Below are 10,633 nucleotides of genomic sequence, written 5' to 3' on the forward strand. Positions count from 1 at the left end.
ACCGCAACTGCCTTCTCCATTGCACATATCTCCTTAAAGCTGACTATTTAGCTCGACAAGGAGTAGTAGCTCCACTTTGTGCATAACCCATGCTCAGATCATTCTTTCCATTCCCCTATCATTACAAAACAAAGATCAGGACAATTGCCACACATTTTACTTGCAACGAACAAGAACTTCAAAATACATTATTTGGCACAAATACAAGCAATTAGTGCAACAAAATGACATAAACACCTAAAAAATGATAAGACTGTATGCAATATTAGGTGCCCATCAAATACCCCCAAACCTGCCTTTTGCTCGTCCTCGAGTAAAACATAAAGCCAAAAGAAAGGTCTACCTACGCCACTGGTGCAGGCCAGAATATACCCAAAAAGTTCTTAGGACAAAATGTAAGCTTAGATTCCATGAAAGTGATACCTTCATTCAGTTTTAGCTCACAGCAATTGGATATGTCAATCTAGCTTTCAAAGGTACACGTGACACACACTGATTCCAGCACAAAAATCATTTTGAAATCCAAGAGTTCGACTAGTTAACATGTGATCAAAAGTGTAAGGTGTAATTCTATCGTGAACACGCATAGCAACTGATTTATCAACCTAAGTCATGACTGCCAATACTAAAAGATAGTTGAACCGATTCAAAGACAAGCTAGCTTTATGGGAGATGTGAATGTTCACCTAAAATGTAGGTGATATTTCAGCTTACCCGTTTTGTACATCGATGGCATACACCCTCCCTTGCTTATTACAAAATCATTTGCAACATACAACAACACCTAACATTGAATACACATTTACATTGACTACTCTCTTAATTTGAGGCAAGAGAGGAACTTTAACTCTGAAACAGAACATAACAAACAATGGATACTTTTTTTTTTCAACTGAATTTGCAACTGACTTTGCAAAAATGAGAGAGATAAACACATCATGATGCAACAACTTTACATGGAAAACAGAACAACACATTACATGACACTTTGGCAAGAGGTAGCCCTTTTCGATGCACACAATAACATTCAAAGGTCGCTTTTCATAATGTATACACCAACTACTATCCCAGCCGACCAAAGAACAAGTTAGTCAAGTCTCATCGGTATTCTAGATGAATGGCAGTCTACCGGATTACGCAAATCAAGCGCTATACAAGCTTGATAGATAGTGCAAGTGCGTTTTCAGATCACATGTTCAAAAAGTTTTAAGAAAAATGTAAATCAAACTCACATGTTGTAGTGCCAGAATCAGAAAGATATCAAACTAGTACCTCATCATCTAGATCAAGAACCCTAAGATATCATACATGCAGGTATCACAATTCAAGGTAAATGAGCTCCATTTTTCATTTTTTTATTTTTTTCTAAGATGTTATTAATTCACAAGATTCAAACATACCAAATTTCTACAAAGATCATGTGATATCTACTTGTACCCCCAAACCTATGTTAAACAGTGTCCTCAATGTTTCTAAGGATTCACAAAGCTATAACATTCCATGAAGTTCATGAAGACAAAGAAAGGTTAGAGAGTACCGGATCCAAAAAGTGTTTGCCAAACCAGATAGTCGAGCAGCAAGTTAGACATCACAAAAACAAAACATAGATTATATACAACAAAAACTATCCTATCAAATTGAAGCCGGAAGAAAGCAAAAGACGGAAAATGGAATTCTAAACCTGGTATGTACAAGGGTGAACCACTTCAATCTAGATAGACAGGGTCCTCCAGATCAGTTGTCTCAATTTCAGGTGGGATTGGTTCAAGGAACGGCTTCAGTCTCTGCCCATTAACCTTGAAGACGTTCTTAGCTGCTACATCTTCGATTTCTACAGCTCCATGAGGGAATATTTTTCACACCATGAATGGGCTTGTCTATCTAGAACGCAATTTACTTGGAAAAAGATGCAAACGTGAGTTGTACAATAAAACTTTCTGGCCAGGTGTGAATGACTTGCGCAAAATGCGCTTGTCATGGAACACCTTCATTCTATCTTTGTACATATTTACACTGTCATAAGCATCACTCCTTAATTCTTCCAACTCGTTGAGTTGGAGTTTCCGTTGTGTACCTGCCTTATCAAGAGAAAAGTTGAGTTTCTTAACTGCCCAATATGCTCGATGTTCTAGTTCAACAGGTAAATGACAAGGTTTTCCATACACAAGTCTGTATGAAGACATGCCAATAAGGGTTTTATATGTTGTTCTATAGGCCCATAAAGCATCATTCAATCGTAATGACCAATCTTTCCTAGACGGGTTAACAGTCTTTTCTAGGATGTGCTTAATTTCCCTATTATAAACCTCTACTTGGCCACTGGTCTGTGGATGGTATGGGGTTGCGACTTTATGAGTTATGCCATACTTGCGAACTAATGACTCAAAAGACCTATTGCAAAAGTGTGAACCACCATCACTAATTATAGCTCTAGGTGTGTCAAAACGAGAAAATAATTTTTCTTTTAAGAAGGCCAGAACCACCCTATGGTCATTTGTTTTGGTCGCAACTGCTTCTACCCACTTAGAAACATAATCAACAGCAACAAGGATGTATAGCTTACCTTCAGAATTGGGAAACGGACCCATGAAATCAATTCCCCAAACATCAAACAGTTCAGCAATCAAAATAGGGTGCAATGGCATTATGTTTATCTTGGAAATACTTCCTAGTTTTTTACAACGTTCACAGGCAATATAATAAGCATGGCAGTCTTTGAATAACGATGGCCAATAAAACCCACTCTGCAAGACTTTTGCAGCAGTTTTCTTGGCACTGAAATGGCCACCACATGCTTGGTCATGACAAAAAGATATCACATCTTTTTATTCACTGTTGGGGAGACATTTCCTATTGATTTAGTCCGGGCAGTACTTAAATAGGTACGGGTCATCCCAAAAGAAGTATTTAACTTCGGTCAAGAACTTAGAACGGTCTTGTCTAGACCAATGCGAAGGCATTCTTCCCGTGGCAAGATAGTTCACAATTTCAGCAAACCAAGGATACTCAGACACAAGAATTAATTGTTCATCGGGAAAAAAATCTCTAATCTGCACGGACTCATCAAAAGACTCAACATTTAATCTAGACAAGTGATCAGTAACCACATTCTCAGAACCTTTCTTATCTCGAATTTCGAGATCGAATTCCTGCAATAATAATATCCATCGGGTGAGACGAGCTTTAGCATCCTTCTTAGAAAGAAGGAATTTCAGGGCAGCTTGATCAGTGTATATGATGACCTTAGACCCTATCAAGTATGACCTGAACTTGTCCACTACAAAAACAACAACAAGCAACTCTTTCTCAGTAGTTGTATAATTAAGTTGAGCATCATTAAGAGTCTTGCTAGCATAGTATATCACATATGGAAGTCTATCGATGTGTTGTCCTAAAACAGCACCAACAACAAAATCAGACGCGTCACACATGATTTCAAATGGCAATTTCCATTCAGGTGGTCGGAATATAGGGGCTGAAATTAGAAGAGTTTTGAGTTCTTCCCATGCACGCACACAAGCATCATCAAACACAAATGCAACATCTTTACCAAGTAGATTACAGAGTGGCCTTGAGATCTTACTGAAATCCTTAATGAATCTACGGTAGAAGCCAGCATGTCCTAAAAATGATCTAACCTCCCTCACAGAGCGAGGTTGCGGCAAGTGTTGAATGAGGTTAACTTTAGCTTTATCTACTTCTATGCCTTTTCCAGGGATGATGTGTCCTAGAACTATGCCTGAGTTCACCATAAAATGACACTTTTCCCAATTCAAAACCAAATTTTTCTCTTTACATCTAATCAGCACATGAGTGAGATGGTTCAAATATTTATCAAAAGAAGATCCAAACACAGAGAAATTATCCATAAAGATTTCAAGGAAGTTATCTATCATGTCAGAGAAAATGCTCATCATACAACGTTGAAATGTGGCGGGTGCATTACACAACCCAAAGGGCATACGACGATAAGAAAATGTTCCAAATGGACATGTAAATGTAGTCTTTTCCTTATCTTCAGGTGCAATATGAATCTGGTTGTAACCAGAAAATCCATCTAAGAAACAGTAGTAATTGTGCCTAGACAACCGTTCTAGCATTTGGTCTATGAATGGAAGAGGGAAGTGGTCTTTCCTTGTTACTGTGTTCAACTTCCTATAATCAATGCAAACTCGCCACCCTGTGGTTACTCGAGTAGGAACTAACTCATCTTTATCATTTTGAACTACAGTAACACCTGATTTTTTCGGCACAACCTGAATGGGACTAACCCATTTGCTATCTGAGATCGGGTATATGATACCCGCATCAAGAAGTTTTAGAATCTCACCCTTAACAACCTTTTTCATGTTAGGATTGAGTCTCCTCTGCATTTCCCTAGATGGTTTAGCATTTTCTTCGAGATTTATATGATGCATGCAAACAGTGGGACTTATGCCTTTAAGGTCTGAGATGGTCCATCCTAATGCTTCTTTATGCTCCTTAAGTACTTCTAAAAGCTTACTCTCCTGTTCTGTATCTAAGGCAGATGAAATGATTACAGGCAAAGTATTAGAATATCCCAGAAATGCATAATTAAGAGTGTCAGGCAATGTTTTCAGTTCGATCTTTGGTGGCTCAATAAGAGACGGGACAAATTTGGATTCAGAGAGTGGAAGTGTCTCCACTCTAGCTTTCCATTTGGTGGTGTCCATGAGAGGTGCAGATTCAAGCAAAGAATTCACTTCACTTATGTATTCATCATCAAACAGATCCAAGTTAAAATTATTTAAACAAGCATGCAAAGGGTCAACAGACATGCTACTAGACGACGAACCCTGAAACAAACTTTCAATCATGTTGATTTCATGCACATCATTATCATCGTTAAGATCTAAATGTTGTTGGCTGACATTAAAAACATTCAACTCCACAGTCATGTTACCAAACGACAATTTCAACACTCCATTACGACAGTTAATGATTACATTGGACGTCGCCAAGAAAGGACGCCCTAAAATGATAGGAATGTGACAGTCTGGGTTCTGCACAGGCTGAGTATCTAATACAATGAAGTCTACAGGAAAATAGAACTTATTAACCTTGATTAGAATATCTTCTACCACACCACGTGGCACTTTGACGGGTCTGTCCGCCAATTGCAGAGTTATAGGTGTTGGTTTTAACTCTCCAAGACCCAACTGCACATACACCGAATATGGCAGTAGGTTAACACTTTCCCCTAAGTCCAGTAACGCCTTATTGACCGTATGGTCACCTATCATGCAAGTGATTGTGGGACAACCTGGGTCTCTAAACTTAGATGGAGTCTTATTTTGAATGATAGAACTCACTTGTTCAACAAGAAAGGCACGCTTATGCACATTAAGCTTTCGCTTTTGTGTGCACAGATCTTTCAAGAACTTAGCATAAGCAGGGATCTGCTTTATTGATTCAAGAAATAGGATGTTGATGTTAACTCGTTTGAACATCTCTAACATCTCATTGTAATAGGTACCTTTATTCTGCTGCACCAACCTTTGAGGAAATGGAGCAACAGGGACATTAGCTGGCAAAGAAACATTAACATCAGTATAATTTTTAGATTTACAAACATGCTCAGAGTCATTTTCTACAATGGAGGTTTTCTGTGGCGTTGTATGCAATGATGAGTCTGACTCAGACTCACTAGTCTGTGGTATGCCTACATTATTATCAAAAATTTTACCACTACGAAAAGTGGTGACCGCATGCAAGTCTCATTACAATTAGATGTACTTGCCTGAAATGTGCCTTTAGGATTTTACTGAGGTTGACTAGGGAGTTTACCCTTTTCCCTCTCATTTAGAGCATCACAGATTTGGCCCAACTTAAGTTCTAGACTAGCAAACCTTTGGTCATTAATCTTCTGATATTGCAAAATATTTTGATTCATTTGGTTTACACCATCATCAAAGATAGTCCTTTTCTCTACAGGGTACTGTGTGTGCGATTGTACTTGGAGGTTTCTAGGATATGAATATCCTTGTGTATTTCCTGATGTACCCCCTTATACAGGGCCCTTGGACCATGAAAAGTTAGGGTGGTTTCTCCACCCTAGGTTATATGTCTGAGAATAGGGGTCATTCTCATGCTTTTGATACAAAACATTAGCTTGTTCAGGTCTGGACTCTTGAAATGCATGCAATTGTGGTCAGTTATCAACAAGATGATCAGAACTATTACACGCAACCCAAATAGAAACCTCAACTTGGTTGCAAGAAGTAGTTGCAGCAGATTTCATACTTTTCTCTAGTTCTAAAGCCTCAACTCTCCTAACCAATGATGCTATTTTAGCATTACCCTCAAAGTCAGACTCTATTTTATGAACATTACCCCTGATGGTCGACTTCCTAGGTGCTCTATCAGACTCCCATTGTTGAGTTTTCTCGGCAACTTCATGAAAGAAGGCCCGCGACTCGTCGGCACTTTTATCTGTGAATTCACCATTGCACATAGATTCAACCAAGGTTCGAGTGGCGAAATCCAACCCTTAATATAGAATTGTTGATGGTCTCCACTGTTTGAAACCATGGTGAGGACATTGCAGTAACAAATCGTTAAACCTTTATAAATACTTGGACAATGTCTCACCATCTAGTTGAACAAAACTATTGATATCCTTACGAATGATGGTTGTTTTGTGATTTGGGAAGAACTTTTTGAAAAATTATTTCGTACGTTCATCCCAAGTTCTAATGGACCGAGGCCAAAAAGCATATAGCCAAGATTTGTCTTTTTCCTTCAAAGAGAAAGGAAACAAACGCAATTTCAGGGACTCTTCTGTCAACTGATTGAATATAAGAGTCCCACAAATCTCCTCAAAGTCTCTCACGTGATGGTAAGGGTTTTCAGCATCAACCCCTCGAAACACAGGGAGCATATGTATTGTGCTCGCTTTTAGCTCAAAATGACCAGCAGTTTCTGGTGGAACAATGCAAGAGGGCTGGTTTGTCCTCGTGGGGTACAGTAATCTTTGAAACTGCGGGGTGGGATTACCTCGTCACCCATTGTCTCAGGTTGGTCAGGTTTTTCCTCGACAGACACAAGAATCTCAACTACGTCCTAACCGACATACCATCTAACATGTTATTACACCCAGTCAAGCAAGCACAACATAATTCAAAAACTCAGGATTTATGTGAATGAGTATCAAGATTATGCAAGCATAAATAGAGATATCAAATGTTCAGAGGTTGTGACTTGAACAAAAAGGGTGAACGTTTCAGCAGGCAAATATGCTGTTCAGATCAATCACAGAATCATGCTATGGGTATCATGCATTGCAAGTTTGACAGGGCTATGTAAAGCAACTAGTTCAGTTTGCGTGCAAGATGGTGTATCATTCAAGACAAGGATATTAAAGTTGAGGCACGATATCGCTGGTATAAGATCGGGTTTAGGCACAACACCCAGGTTGCTTCGCTCTTTTTCTTCTCCTCCTTGGGCTTGCACAACAGAGATTTCAAGCACCTGCTGGGCTCAAAAGAGGAAATTCAGTTCCCAGAAATGGTATATGTGAAATAAAAATAAGAAAGCACAACTACTGACTGTAATTTAAATCTAACATATGATTGCACAACACAAAGGATAAAAGTTTAAACTATTTGTGATTCAGTCAGCTCACGTGTAGAAAGTTCAGGAAGCAAGCACAGAGTTTACGCAAGTGTCACAGACTCATGCAAAAAGATACCCAGGCAACCAGTTCAACAAACGTTATCGTATGTCACAGATTAATGCTTATGAATGCACTGGTTCGGCCGAGATCAAGAGGTTCACAACAAAAGAACAAGTTTAATACGTAAACAGGTTATTCAATTTCACCGGATAAAGGCAAAGGTTCAGTCAGGACACTAGTTTATCTGGCAGACATGGCATATTATTCGTGACAACATCAAAAAAATTCAGAGATTTGCATAAAGGCAAAGGTTCAGTCTGCTTCTCCTTTATCTTTCCTTTCCTTGATTTGTATTTCAGCTCAGCGGGTACCTGTTAACTCAACAACCTGTTTCAGTTCCCAGATTTGCATAGATGGAGCAAAGTCGAGAGAGCACTAGTACTGAATTTTTTTAGAAAAAGAGTTCTGCAATATGAAATGCAGGGATGCTGGGATGGATATTATACAGGAAAAAATGGATAGTTATTATGCTTATTTGTACTGACAGGGGTTGATACAATATGCAGCATGGACAAACTACAATTACTGACACAATATGCTAGATATATTACAGGATGATGAATATTGTAAACTGGTAATGACCTGCAAAACCAGACACAACATTACTCTCTTCAATGCTTAACCCAAAGATGCATTTTTTTTGAAAACGCTTCAAAATCTAAGCTACAACGGATTGCTTACAGCTACTGGAATGATTTTAGCAGACTGGGGAGTCACAGACGCACTGACCTATGAGATAAAGGTTAAAAGATGTAGCAAACCTAACAAATTCACAACTAATATGCAGAATGCAGCTAGTTACACATGCCAAATTAAAAAAAAATTTGATGCAGCTAACACTAAGAATATGTTACAAGATATTATGAATGGTGAACTGTAGATGCAAATAACTTAAACTAGTTGTGGCAGTGATGCTGATATGAGAATGCAAATATGTACAGCTGTTACTACAGATACAAATGAAAGAGGCTACAGAATATAGAAAATGGACAGGCTACAAAGTGCAGTTAAAAACAGCTTTAACTAGAACAAGATGCAAGACAGCTGACGAGGCAGGTGACAAGAAATGACAGCAGATTGATGGGATGATAGCATATTGATGACCTGCAGAATGAGATGATAGAAATCTTTAACAGGTCATATGAACATACGGACAACTAAGCTACAACTTGTGACAACCAATGACTGAGACAGAGAACAAAAGAAAATCTAACAAATATGCTAAGGAAAAACTTCCAGGACTATGATACAGGTACCCTAACTGAAACCAGATGCAGTTTACAAGATATAACTATTGACAGATGGAAGTGAAATACAAAATTGAAAAACAACAGGAGCTGAGATGCAGGATATCAAACAGATGATTTAACTACTAGGTTACACTATAACACCACAGAAAAAATACAACAGTAGACAGAAAGACTACACTAACAACATGAAAACATAAAAATCTAAACACATATATGCATGGTAATACTAAAAATCAGTAAAGTTAATCAAAGAAGCAACTATACCGCTACCGAGTCCCAGGCAGTGGCGCCAAAAACTTGGTAGGACTAGAAGATGCCTACAATATTATATTAAACCGCAAGTGCACGGTGTCTAGAAGATAGATAACAACAAATACGAGTCGAACGCACAGAGACTAGGATGGTGAAAAGCTGAATTCCTAAGCCTAACTAATACTGATTCAAATATGAGATTATTGTCGATACGACAAAACAGTTGATATGAAGTACTAACTAGAATACAGAAAGTAAATGAAGTAAAGGATTTTAATGCAACAACAAAATAAAAAGATTTGAGACAGTTGATGGGATGATACTAGGGCAGTTGATTTTACCACTCAAACTATACTAGACACTCACCAATGAAGTTGTTTTTTTCCCATATAATTAATCAGCGATGGAGATACGAGTTTTTCGCTTCATCGAGGGGATCTCAATACAGAAGATTCAATATCAACTAAGGTATTAACCCCTAGAATCATACGTCTTGTTATGGCACAAATGATCACAGATTAATGAAATCAATTCTACATGATTTGATGCAACATTATAAGATTGTTCTAAAGACCTATGATGCAAGACATACAAGGTGATAGTGATATAATGTAGCACAAAGATTGAACCTATCCTTATTCAATAGAGCACAAGAAGAACAACATCATATATATGAGTGACTAGCAAAGGTTTAAGGGTTTCATCTCAACCCTACTAAGTAATTAGCACATAGCAAAAACAAGAGACATACGAAATTCAAGGATGGATAAAATCATTCATGCAAATTTCTTTGTTCAACTGGTTTCTAACAAGAACAGTTTTAGAGAGGAAAAGTTACAGCTGATTTCTTCCTATGACCCTTCTTACTTGGATATCCCAGTTACACCACAACCCCTCTATTTAACACAGAATTCTCCCCCTTTTCTCAATCCTTAAACAATATAATATTTTAGGGATTTTGTTTCTCGAAAACTCACCACCATGCAATCATCTTCATTCACGTACTGCCACTGCCTTATATTCTTCAATTGACTGATGTTGTAGGTGTTGAAAAGAAATCAAAATGATAGATAAATTGACGACGCCGGTTGCTTGAGTTTTTTGAGTTCAGCCAACAATTTGCTGCTGCCTTTGAAGTTCGCAAAAAGGGAAACGAATTCAGATGTAGCTTGCCATCTCCGTCACTTTCGAAAAGCAGTCAGCCAACCTAATTTTGTACTTCATAGCCTAGGGTTTTGACTGAAACAGATGAGGATAGAAAGGGGGATTCTCAGTAGAGAGATATGAAATTGTGGAGAAGTGTCTTGAGATTGACTTGACATGAAACGAAATAGGGATAATAAGAGATAAGACCGACAGAGTTAGGGTTCTGTCTCTGGTAGAGAGGGTATTGTCGAGGGTGGAGAAGAAAATGGGTGTTGTTTCTAATGATGTA

The sequence above is a fragment of the Papaver somniferum genome, chromosome 2 (assembly GCF_003573695.1).
Source record: "Papaver somniferum cultivar HN1 chromosome 2, ASM357369v1, whole genome shotgun sequence".
NCBI classification, from domain to species: domain Eukaryota; kingdom Viridiplantae; phylum Streptophyta; class Magnoliopsida; order Ranunculales; family Papaveraceae; genus Papaver; species Papaver somniferum.